The 13,507-nt window shown below is 34.6% G+C and overlaps 1 protein-coding gene across 10 annotated transcripts in view; it reads left to right on the forward strand.

Moving 5' to 3' along the window:
• The window catches only part of SMAP1 (small ArfGAP 1), a 326,484-nt gene that overhangs the window by 214,885 nt on the left and 98,092 nt on the right, over window positions 1-13,507 (forward strand). The window lies entirely within an intron of this gene.

The following is a 13,507-nucleotide window of genomic DNA, read 5'->3' on the forward strand; positions in this document are numbered from 1 at the left end:
TTTGCATTTTAGACATGGGGGACAGCATATGTGAATACATAGAGGTTGGAGGAGGTAGCATGTAAGAGCAGAACAGCTAGGAGTCCAGTTAAAATGGAACATGCAGTATGTGAAGATGGATGATGTAAAATAAACTAGGTTAGTGCTAGATTGTGGAGGTCCTAAAAAGTCAAGCTCAGAAAGTTTGTATTTTATCGTATTGGTAATAGAACTTTTATCTTCAGGAAGAGCAAGATAAAGGATGGATTGAAGAGGGAAGAGACTGCGGATATGGAGACCAGTTAGTAAAGGAAGCTGTTAGAGCAGTACACATCTAGAACTAGGGTTATTGCATTGTGGAGAGAAGGAGCTGCCTGGGAGAAATGAATGAATGAAGAAATGTCAAGATTTGGAAGTCGAGTGGATGTGGGAAATGGAGAGGGAGAGAAAGAGTAGAAGTAACAAGGAGGCCAAGGTTACAAATTTGAGTTCCTGAAAGAAGTAGAAATGGAGGTGTGGATTTAGGACAGAAACTTTATTCAGTTCAGGTTATGTTAAGATTGTGATGTTTGCTAGATGTTCATGTAGTTTAATTGTCCTGGAGTTTAGGAGAGAAAGTAGGATACGATAAGTAACTTTGAGAGTCATATATGTATGCATAGTAATAATAATAATATTCAGTAGTCATTGAATCTATGGTGGCAGACGAGATAACCAAAACAAAGCTCATGGAGAAAGAGAGAGAAGAAAGTCCATTCAAAGGCATACAGCCTTTAAATTTATTCATACTTTCATTGAGCAAGTATTAAATACATTCTATGTACCAGGCACTGTGCTGTGGAAAGAGGGTTATGAAGAAAAAAATGAAACAATTCCTGCCTTCAAGAACCTTACATTTGATTGGGGGGGTGGGGAATGACAACATTTTATATATATAAATAAAAAAGAAATACTTACAAAATAAATATAAAATAATTTGGGTGGGGGAGGGAGATAGGTTAGTGAGAAAAGCTTAAAATAGAGTATTTTGCAGCTTTGTAATAACTCTTTACCTTTATAGAATTGAAAAGAAAAACTAGATTTTTTTACTTTTTAAATTTTCTTGGTTATACTATAATTTAGAATTAATTAATCTAGAGGACAAAATGCATTCTTTTTATATCTGCAGAAATAGTTTTAATGGTTCAAATTCTTTTCACTAATTTCTGATGAAAATAAATCATTAAATATATTGTTATGCTTTAATTTATCCTTAATCACATTTTGAGCGATTTGCCTTTTGCATTGAAATTTATTATATATACCAAGGCAGCATGGTATAGTGGATAAAGTGCTGGACTTAGAGTGAATAAGATCCAAGTTTAAGTCTTGCCTCTGATACTTATTAACTGTGTGGTTCTGAGCAAGTCTTTTAACCTCTCTGAGTTCCAATTTCTTAATCCACAAAATGGGGATACAACTGTACCAAGCTCACAGGGGCTGGGCAGTTAGGTATCCCGGCAGATAGAGTCCTGGGAATCAGGAAGATTCGTCTTCCTTAGTTCAAATCTACCCTTAGGCACTTAGTAGCTGTGTGACCCTGGGAAAGTTCTTTAACTCCATTTGCCTCATTTCCTTATCTGTAAAAGGAACCAGAGATGGAAATGGCACACCGATCCAGTATCTTTGTCAAGAAAACCCCAAATGGTGTCCTAAAGAGTTGAACATGACTAAAAAACAACTGAGCTGAACAAGCTCACAGGGTCGTTGTGAGGATGAAATGGCATGATTTATGTAAATTATTTTACAAAACTAAAAGTCCTATGCAAATGTGAGCATCTATTATTTTATGTGACTTCACCAGGGATCTAAGTGTTCCACATCAGTGATTTTTTTAGTTGCCTGATTTATTATTTCAACTACCAACATTTCTGTGTCTTAACTATTTTTGATGGAAATTGATTGTTCAAAGTCTCTCCAATAATTCACTCTAAAATGTCACACACTTTCAGATTTATATAATTTATCTATTTCTTGATGACTACAGGAAATCATGACTTAAGTGGTTCTACTGCTACAATTTAGTAAATGGTTTTCAAGAGGTGTAGTGGTTGATAAATCCATAACCCAGAGAACAACATAGTGATGAACCTTGCCAGCCTCAGCCAGATTTGTCCTCAGAGAACTGGCTATCACGTTTCCATCTTGGTAGAACTTGATATAATATACGGTCCTCTGGTATTGCCTTTGAGAACTCAGCATTACCTCTATAACTGTCTGCCCATCCATCCATCCCTCCCACAGAAAGTAGTAGAAACAGTATTGGATTTGAAATAAGAGGAGATAGATTCCAGTCCCAGCTCTGTCTGTTACTTGTGAGACCTCAAGTCAAATCCTCTTTGAACCTCAGTTTCCTCAGCTATAAAATAAGGGTTTTGAACAAGGTGTTTTCTAAGATCTATTTTAGCCCTAAATCTTAAGTTTTAGGATTGATTAGTTCTCTGTCTATGAGTACAGTGGGCTTTGTGAAAGCTATATGCTTTAGAATATTTGTTTTAGAGTATATTGTAGATGATTAGGGTTTCTGTAAGTTAGAGTGCCTACCCTTTTAATTTGTATTTTACATGATTGACAGACTTAATCATCTATAGCAGGGGTGGGGAACCTGTGGCCTCGAGGCCACATATGACTCTCTAGGTCCTCAAGTGCAGACCTTTGACTGAATCAAAACTTCATTTGTTCATTTGCATGTTGGAAATAAGCAAACAAGACACATCATGGTTTGGTTTATTATTTTATTGGTTGTCTAGATTCAAGTGATGAAAAAATGTTAATCATGCAGATTAAACTAAAAAGTATGTTTTGTGCAATATTTCTTTGCCTGGAGTTGTTAAGCATTTACTATCACATCCCTGCCCAGTGTCAGACTGCCAGACTAAAGACCCAAGGGGCTATTTTCCATTTTCTTGGTCCTGCTTTTCATCTGCCTCACATCTCTGTCTCAGTGTACCCAGAAGGGCCTCTTAGGGAGTAGCTGGGAGACTGCTCTTTTCTTCCCCTTTTAATAGAATGTCCCAGCCTTTACATCTGTCTGGGTTTTTTTGTTCACCTTTTCCAGCCTCTGGGGCAGACAGGATTCTTTTCCACAATCTTTCTAACTCACCTAAGGCAGTTATTTGCTTATGTTGGATTGTTAAATTGAATTACTGTAGTTGGTATTTGAAAGGATGTTATCCCCTATTCAGGTTTTTTTTTATTTTTAAGGAGTGAAGGCTTGACAATTATACCAAGTATTAAGAATGTTGACAAGAAAAATTAATTATTCCATGAAATGAGATATTTGTAATTTTTCTGAAACAATATTTCCATATTCCTTGATTACATATGTTTGCTATTACTGTCTTAAACTATGTGTATTTTTTAGCATTTTACCAAGAAATTGTATGCAAATCAAATTAACTTTTAATTAAAATCATTCTTTTCCCACCTTAATCTTGTAGTAAACACTACCATTATTAGTAATTTTAGTGCCATATGAATATCATGAAATATAACATAGTGCATTATAATTTTTATAGTCAAATACGTTTGTTTATTTTTTAAAATGTGGCAATGTAGGAAGTGGATATTATGCTTTGAAAAGAATACATTTTAAATTATTGTGAATTACAGCTATGGACATTCAGTTGTCAGATAAAATGCTCTATAATTTTTGGAAAGATCTCCATTTAGGATGGTATAGTGGGAAAATATGTAACAAAGACTAATATTGTTCTCAGTATGGAAGAGGGTTCAAAAATTAATATAGTTCATGAGTGCATGCCTTGCCTTAAGTGGTTTATGAAACCATTTCATTTAGCAGTGCTGATAAACCATTGTTTTACTTTCTAAAAACCCAAAAGAATTTTGATTATGTGAATATCTTAAAATTAAATATGACGTTTCTTGTGGAATTGCCTTCATTGTGTGTTGTGGATGCAGTTTTGTATGTGTGGTAGGCCAGAACAAATGAAGGATTTGTCCTTCTTGGGCTTAACAGTTTTTTATTAGTCTTTAAATTTTTCCTCTATTATTTTATTCAAAAGATTATTTAAAAATATACCTCTTCTATTTTCCTCAAAATATTCAAGATTGAAGTTAAAAAATAAAGCACAATATTTAAATTACAGCATTAGCCTTGGTCTCTTCCCTTCCCTGGATTATTCTTCCCTCAGGCATGGTTAGGACCATGTCTACCTATCCTTCTTGAGAGTCCTTGTATAATAGAGTCTTTATTTGGAGGCAGGAGACCTGGATTCAGATCCTAGACTGTTGCCCTTAATAACTATGTAATCTTAATCATCAAAGTGTAAAGTTCTAATACAATGTAAGATTTATGAAAGCGCAATTAATGTTTCATTTTTTATTCTTTGTAACCACAGCACCTAGCGCAATGCTTGGTACGTAATAAAGTCTCCTAATAAATTCTAATTGATTGATCAAGTCACTTAACCTTTCTCAGACTTAATTTAATCCTTTCTAAAAGTAATAAAAGCACTACCTATCAATAGGAATGCTGCTTTATAAGTCATCCTCATCCTTACCCTCATTATTATCATTATAATAACTTGTGGTTAATTCTTCTTTGGACAGTCGCATATGCTCTTTTCTTCTAACTTTTCCAATTGTATCTATTATTCATATTTTCTTCTACTGTTTCATTTTAAAGTCACATTCTTTTGGAGGTAAAGCAGATATATTCCCATTTAAAGATAAGAAAACTGTACCCAGTGATATTAGGTGTATATTTAGGGTCAAATACTCTACTGTGACCAAAATCCAGATCTTCTAAATTATTTAAAAAGAAACAAAGCTAATGTATTGGTATTTTATATGTAAATCTAAGCTATTACCTGCTTTATAGATGTGTTGCAAAGATGACTGGTGGCATGATATTTATAGAATACTTTGAGTGACTGTGGAATGGCACTAATACTACATAAAAATGACAGATAGAGGATTCTTATTGTACTGTTTTTAGAGAGTACTTGAAGGATAACTAGAAACTCAATCACCTGAGGCATATATGGAATCAAAAGACTTTTCCCCAAATCCACATAAACACTATAGTTTATGGCTAAAGCTGCCATTATTCATAGGGGCAGCTTTTGCCTTATAGCAATAGTGGCATCACCAAACTCCAATAAAAAATATTAAATGCCAAACCGGGGCCCTTACAGCCTCTATAGCCTGTCACACTTGAAGTTCACAATAATCCTTTGCTTCTGAAATCATTGTTTTGAAAGTGAGGAGAAAGTACAATTCAAGTAACGTAGGCCAGCAACTATATTCAGGGCCTTCTTTGTCCTAGGTTTGGGAGTCCTATATTCTCAGTATGTTTTTGCAATAAAAAGAGAGATTCAAAGAAACTAAAGGGCCAGAAGTATTTCAGAAGTTCAGTTAGAAATTTAGCTTCATTTTATTGTTTTAGCAAATTGTATTTGCTTTATCATTTCAATATAATCTGAATTTACTAGTACAGAGGTTTGTTTTTTTTTTTAAAGTAGGTGGTTGTGTGGACAAGTGGTAAAAGGTCAAGGGAAAAGTAAGCTTTTAGAGGTTAGCTATTTAAAATTATTTTCAGTGAGTATTTGAGTGTAAATTTGTGTAAGTGTATTTTGATGGAGCTGCTAAATTAATGCAATTTTTAATCATTGAGTCAATCAATAAGCAATTATTATAGTCTCATCCTGTGCCAGGCACTGTGCTGTAAGCTCCAGGGTTACAAAAACAAAATGAATGAACTGTTATCCCCAAGGAACTTACATTCTGTGGGGAAGCCCACATATGAAGTACAGCAGGTATTTTTTAAGCTCCAGAGAGGACTAATCAGACACATCTAAAGGTCTGCCTACTTTCCAGAGCTTCAGATTAATCCTTTCACTTGGAGATTAGTCCTAACTCCCCCCTTCCCACCTCCCATCAGAAATAAAAGGATGGACCCATTGCCTCATTTAAAATATCCACCAATTGGGATTGCCTTGCTTTTTGCCAGGGGAAGTCTAAGATACATCTTGTCAGCCCTCTATCCTTTTTTGTGTCTTTTGATACAAATGGCCGTGTGCACAGATCCCTTTATTAATAGGTTTGGTGCCCTATTAATAAGCTGTTATCACCCTCAGATAATTGCCTCAGTTTGCCTGTTTGTTAAATTTAACTCGTGACGTAGTTTTACCAATTTTTCCAGTCCTTACCTGAATCAGTATTCATTGTTGACATTGGCCTGTAGTTCTAGCATAGATGTTAGAGCTGTATTTGTCTCGAGTGAAATATGGTAGTGCGTTTACTTTCTCAGTTTTCAAGAATAATTTGTGTAATATTGATGCCTTACCTTAATCCAAGCTTAGGGTTCAGTAGAGGGACTTTGATTCTTAGTGGATTGACCCTTGTCTCCAGTGATTCATTTACCCCAGTGAAGACAGTGCATTATGAAAGAAGAGAAAAGGTATATAACGCTCCTCAGAGTGCTAATAGGAGAGTCTAGTGGAATAATAGGATCTCCAAGGTCATTTAGTACAGTCCCTTCATTTCACAGATGGGGAAACTGAGACTTAAAGAAGTTAAAGTAACTTGCCTAAAGCCATACAGGCAGAGACAGGAATTGAATCAGTTTTCTCTGACTCCAGATGCAGTAACCCTCTCTTTTGTACCATGATTTCAGAAGCACAATACTTTGTTAGACAGTGGTCTGGTGTTATAATAATAATTTAAATCCATAACTTCTGACTTTAATTAAAAACCTGTAGTGGTAATGACAACTATTCAAATGGTTGGGAATTTTGTGAAGGACGAGTTAAGATAGTAGGCTAGGGGAACTGGAAAGGGGAGCTGGGACATTAGATCATCAAGCAGAACCAAATGTCATTTCCACAAGGAAAGGTACTATATTTTTTCCTGTTGGTCTCCAGAAGTTCTTTGTGTGGAAGAGGTATTCAGTAAATTCTGATTGAATGAATGAAAGGGATAGGATTTTTGCTTTGAAATTTTACTTCCAGGAGAAATAGGTTTGTCTTGAGTAGGATGTTTATTGATTGTTATGACCTAGCCCTCTCCCTTTTCAGACTTCTTACACTTTACTCCCTTCCATGTACTCTTTGATTAGTGAAACTGACCTCTTTGCTGTTTCATAAACAAGATTCTCCTTTTCTTGGTTTTCTCTGGTTGTTTCCATGCCTGGCATGCTTACCCTCTGCCTCTTGGTTTCTCCAGCTTCCTTGAAGTTTCAGCTAAAATCCCATCTTCTACAGGAAGTCTTTCCCAGGCACTCTTAATTCTAGTAGCTTCCCTATCTTATTGGCTTCCAATTTATGCTGTGTATAGCATAAATAAAAATACATAAAAATAAAAAAAAACATACTGTACATAGCATAAATAAAAGTGTATCTCCCTAATTAGACTGTACTTCTTAAGGGCAGTGATTGTCCTTTGTTTCTTTTATCCTTAGGGAATAGCACAGTGCCTAATATATAGTAGGCGGTTTTAAATCATATGCTTTAGACACTAGACTTCTGGAAGGAAGAAGTGAGATTGCTATGTTAAAATTCAGGTGCCTAATTTTTATTTTGATCTGGATAAGACCATGTAACTTTTATCTGGAGATGCCTTTAAGTTAGGCCAATTCTACCCTCACCCCCACCTCCCTTACAGCTTTAAATTGGCTCAAGCACCTGGACAAATACTATTGAGACCTTAGAGTTCTGGAATATAAAACATAGAAGAGGCTATTTTGGCTTGAAAAATGTTAAGGGCAGGTGTTACCAAGTTGGCTGTCTTGATCATAAAATAGTCTCATTATTGCTCATGTGGAATATCAGATTTTGAGTAGAACTGGATTCAGAAGGGCCTATCAGGAAGTATTTAGCTCTAAATGTTCCTCCAAGTGGCCAAATGCATTGATATGTTGTTTGATATTGTTCATTTAAATGTTGGAGAATGTCTGCCAAACATAATAACTTTACTTTTAGTATAGTTGATACCAAGCTATTCTTTCTGGGAGTTTTTAACAGGCTCAGCTGCTACTTAAGGGTACTCCTAGTTTGAGATGATAAAAAAAATATATCATACATTACAAGAGAATGCTTGCTTGTCTTTCTGTTTGCTAGGGCTAGAGAATATACATCCAGTAACTATATTGAATATAAAGGTACAAGGTACAAAGAGGAAGATTTCAGATGGGTCTTAGCATGAACTTCATACTAAAAACTGACCAGAAGTGAAATAGACTTTTTTATTAACTGCTAGAGATAGCCCTCTTTTAGGTCCCTTCCAATTCTGAGATTCTGAGAAATAAAGCTAAAACTGTTTTATTGCATTTTAAATGAGAATTTTAACCATCAGTCTTTTCATTGAACTTCTGATTATCTGCAATTTTTATTCTTCTAAAATTGTGTTTTTCTACCAGAGATGTCAGACTCCTAGAGTGCTCTGTGGACTGCAAAATTCCAAGGTCAACTGGAACCAGATTAAAATGGAATTGCAAAATGTTTAATAAAATTAATAAAAATACAGTGCAACATAAATAATGATAATTTGTAACTTTCTAAATAGATATGCACCTTGTAGGGATCTCTTTCTGTTTGAGTGGCTATACCACTCTTCTATATGATATTCTTACTAATATAGCAGCGTAGGGAGAAAGTTTGTTTTTAAAAAATGGATCAGTGGGAGGGCATATTGTAATTTGGCATTGTTGAAAATGCAGTATAGCCACTTCTTCTCTTTCTATTCAATTCTTGGCCCAGTTCATTATCCATCTGCTAAGTCTATCTAAGGTTTGTATACCGAGTGCATGTCATTATATGGTTAATTTTTATTCTTCATCAACTTCATTTTTCTTGTGTGGATTACTAAGGTGATTTCTCTTGAATAACCATGTATCTCATTGAATGGCTATCCTGTGTTAATCCAGAACTCAGTTCAATCAGCATAATGTCATCTCCAAATGGGAGCATCTAAAGAAGTTTACCATTCAGATCAATCAATCAGCAAGCAATTTTAAAATGCTTGCTGTGTGTTAGGCCCTGAGTTAGGTGTTGGGAATAGTAAGACAAAAATGAAATCATCTCTGCCTTCAGGGAGCTTACATTTATAAATGTATATGAAATGTATAAACTAAACTACAAGATAATTTTAAAGAGAAGGCACTACTCAAAAGAATCAGGGTAGACTTCATAGAGAAAGTGGTATGGGGGCTTCACTTATGGAGGAAAATTAGTTTGGCTAGCTGCATGGAGTATGTGAAGGGAAATAATGTTTAATATGTTTAGGAAGGTAGATTAGATCCTAGTTGTGAAGGATTTTAAGGGGCAAATGAAGAAATAGAACTTTATAGATATAGGGAACCAGCTAGAATTTACTGAGCAGGAATTTTCATGTGCTTTGGCACTTTCCCACTTTGGCAACTGGGTAGAATAGATTGTAAATTCCTCTTTTATTTGTAATTTGTGCAGAATGTGAGACTGGAAAATACTATTAATGACTGTTTCCCCCTCTATTAGGCCTGACTTGTTATTGATGCTGAGTGTCATTGAGCTATGATCTCTGGGCTTTTTACATCTCTTTATGGTAGTGACTGAACAGGGCAAATGTGGTGCCTTGGTGGAGAAAGTTTCTACAAGCTTGGGAGAAAAGGGGAGGAGAGAATGAGAGGGGACAAGGCAGAAACTTTATAGAGTAGAAGGGTCCTGTGAATTTTTGTTTCTCTTCCTATTTCCCATAGGGTGTTAATAATACCCAGTGTATAGATGGCAGGCAACAAATATTTGTGGGAAGAATAAATGAATAAACTAGGTAAATTCCATAGAAAATTTACCCTCCTTTATTTTCTTCATTGTGAAGGAGAGCATGAAAACCATAGGGATGAAATAAAGCCTGAACTGATGAGCATATGCTATCACCATTTCAAAGATTTACACATATTATTTGCTTAAAATTCCTTTTACATTTCCTCTTAACTCTTGAAAACAAATTTTCTCAACTATATATTTGAATATTCATTTTAGTTGGCTGTCCATGGCATTCTGTTCCTTTCATTTCACAAGAAATCATTTTTAAAATCAATTGACTTTTCATTGAGTATCATTAAAGTTTTGTGATTGTAAATGTTTATTTTATTATAATATGCAGTAAGACATTCCCCCCTTAAAGATAGTTATTCAAAGAAAAATATCGCTTTATTTTTAAACTTCTAATAAAATTAACGCAAGTATGAGACATACTTCTTTTAGGACAATGACAATAGGATCACATACCATTGTATTCATTTACCTGAAAATCTAACATTTTTAACAGATTATTACTAGGACAGTTGAGAATTGATTTTAATCAGGTCATTATTGGCAGAGGTTATTTAGTGTTCTTGAAAATAAAGAAACTTAGGGGGTGAAAAAGTGATTAGATACTTTGTAACATTTATTTTATTTTGACAATTTATTTTATTATGACAGACAATCATAGTCAAATGGATAACTTAGTATTGAAAAAAAGCCCAGCCGTGAGTCTGGTCTTTCTATGTTTGACCAGGCTCCTCACAGCTTTGCCAGCCCCTTTCTGTACACAATTGCAGAATAACTTCAAACTGCAGTGCGCTGGTACAGGTGCACTATGTTGCTCTCCCAGTTTGATAGAAGTACAGGAAATCTCAAAGCTACTCCAGAGTTGTTGATTCAGTTCAACTTTATTTATTTTTTTGGTGCAGTCAGGATTAAGTGACTTGCCCAGGGTCACACAGCTAGTAAGTATTTGAGGCCAGATTTAATTTCAGGTCCTCTTCACTCAAGAGCCGGTGCTTTATCAACTGTGCCACCTAGCTACCCATCAGTTCAACCTTTTAATAGAATTACAGACCTCTAAAGTCTTTTTTCAGTGATAAATAGATTAATAGCCAGTCAGATAGAAAAATGACATTTATTAAATATTTTCTATGTCCCAAGTACTAGGGTACAAATACAAGGAACAAGACTGTTCCTGCTTCTGATGGAGAAAGACTCTACCTAAAGGGGATCTGAAGGAGGTGGAGGAATGGGAGAAAAAGCTGTGGAGGCCTGAATCCAGGCAAGATAAGGTAGAAGCTTGCCTTGGGTGGATCCAGGTATGAAGTCCAGTTTTCCCTTTGGCAGACAGTAAGGATGGTAGTGAGACTGGAAATGAATGGAGAAGTCATGGCATGGTGATCATGGGGAAGTTTCAGGTATGTGATTTTGTTATGATCCCTTAAACGCATTTTTTTTAATAACCACTTATGATATTGTGGATCTAATGAATTGGAAGCATTATAGTAAGGACTGGCTATGAAAAAGTGTTTTGATTAATTGTTTAAGGGAGGTAAATGCTATATGACACACAGTGTTAATCTGTCTGTGGCTAATAGTGTTATTTTTTTAGTGATAAGGTGTTGTCACTGAGTGGCATTCCTCGAGGCTTGACTCTGGGAGATCCTGCAGCCCAACTCTCTAAATTTTCGTATTACTTTATTTGAACCTTTCTCATTCTCTCAGCATATTTGAATTTGAGTTACATTAATTGTTTATAGATCTTAACTACTCTACTAATAATATTGTATGTTCCATGAGGACACAGATGACCTGGTTGTCTGAGTTTTGTATTCCTATCTCCTTGATGCTAATAATGATTTATACATGGTAGCTGTTTAATAAATATTTGCTAAATTTGTTGATAAAAGCCTGTTATCACTAAAATGATAACAGTTCCAAGTTTCTGTTTCTGTTAACTTGAATTTTTTTCCCCTGAAGGGTGTTTTCATTCATTTGTTTATTTCCACCCCTGCAATATAATATCCTCATTAGGATACTCCTAGGCATTTGATGATGGGAATTGGGGTTACCAAAAAAAAGTCTTCTAGTGGATAGATAAAATTAATGCTTTTTCCAAGTATAATCTTCAGGCCATCCTAGATGTAATTAAAAATAAAAAAATCTATACATATGTTTCTCATTACAGGGTAGTCTTATAGTCTATGATTATGGGGACTATCAGTCGTAACTGATAATTGACTGACACCACTGATGTTCCAGAATAGCTCTTAGCTCTAACCTCATACCTTTCCTCAAGAGTAGAACTTTTAGAATTCTGTAAAAAGGTCGAACATTTAAATTCTTGGTTATAAGGGATGGTTCTCTGAGAGGAAGGATGGAAAGAAACACAGAGGGAGATCTAGATTATTTTAAAAACAAGGAATTAACAAAACATCTATTTTAGAATTTGAAATTCAAGCCTGGAATATAAATTTAAAAGGAAAAGTTGACAGATTTCACACTGCAGAAAGGAGTTTCAGAACTATTGCAATTCTCATACACTTTTAAAAAATAGGAATACTTGGTGACCTTGAGCTTCTTTCTATGCTTTACTCCTCATCTTTTCCACACCCTGCCAAATCCTTTCCATTTTCTCCCCTTCTCCTCATAGACTTTTTTCCTCTTGTTTCTCTATTCCCCTGTACTTTTCCATCTCTAATCTTCTATTTTTCCTTCCTTTCATGTTTAGTTGTTGGTTTCTAGACCTTTTTAACCTCTCCCAGGTTTGTCTTTTTCTTAACTACACGTGATGTAGAACTAACATTTTGTTTTGTTACTTAGATTTATTGCATAAATTTTTAGTTTGCTTGTTTTAAAACTGAAAAGATGCTGAAAGGAAAATTTTATATTTCATTTATTTTGCAAACAAAAACAGAAAAATTGCACTGAAATTAAATTGTGTTTTGTTTTTATGTGATTCATATTTGTCTGTGGGTCAGTAGACTTTTATATAACTTTTCCTACCTCTCTACTATGGAAGTTATGCTTAGTTTCTAGATCAGTCTCATCAATAATACAATAACAATAGCTGGTATTTTATAGTAATTTAAGGTTTACAAAACATTGCATGACATTATCTCAGTTGTTTCTTATTGGAGTAAGTGTTATTATTCCATTTTATAGAAAAGTAAAACCTATAGTAACACAACTGGTAATTAATTGTCAGAGGCAGAATTGCAATTCAGATCTCTTATAACTCTTTCTTTCTACTTTACCATGCTGACTCTTGATTACATATATGCCATAGCTATGGGAGGCTTTAGTAAAAAAGGACAGATTGATCTCTTAGATGATTTCATTACATATCCTTCCAGTTCTAATATACTTTGTATGTAAAATGGTAAGAATGAAATCCTGGTTAGGATAAACTACTGTCAATTGAAATTATAGTTTCAAGCATAGTTTGATTTTCCTGTGCAAGGTCCAAAGTTTGTTGTTTCGTATTTTTCCTAATTTCCTAAATTTCTTTTAGTAGACATCATATAACCAGTTTGGATGATCAAAACAAGGCCATTAAGATTTGTTCTCATATAAATATACGGTAATCTACAGGGAATAAAAAGACCTTCTAAAGTCTATTGTCTTTAGTTATGGTTTCAGAATTAATGTCAAAGCTAACATAATAACTGGAGGATTGGCTGAGTACTTGTCATTTAAGTAATGTTATTTTGACACTACATAATGACCTATCTATAATA

The sequence above is a fragment of the Notamacropus eugenii genome, chromosome 2 (assembly GCF_028372415.1).
Source record: "Notamacropus eugenii isolate mMacEug1 chromosome 2, mMacEug1.pri_v2, whole genome shotgun sequence".
Classification (NCBI taxonomy): domain Eukaryota; kingdom Metazoa; phylum Chordata; class Mammalia; order Diprotodontia; family Macropodidae; genus Notamacropus; species Notamacropus eugenii.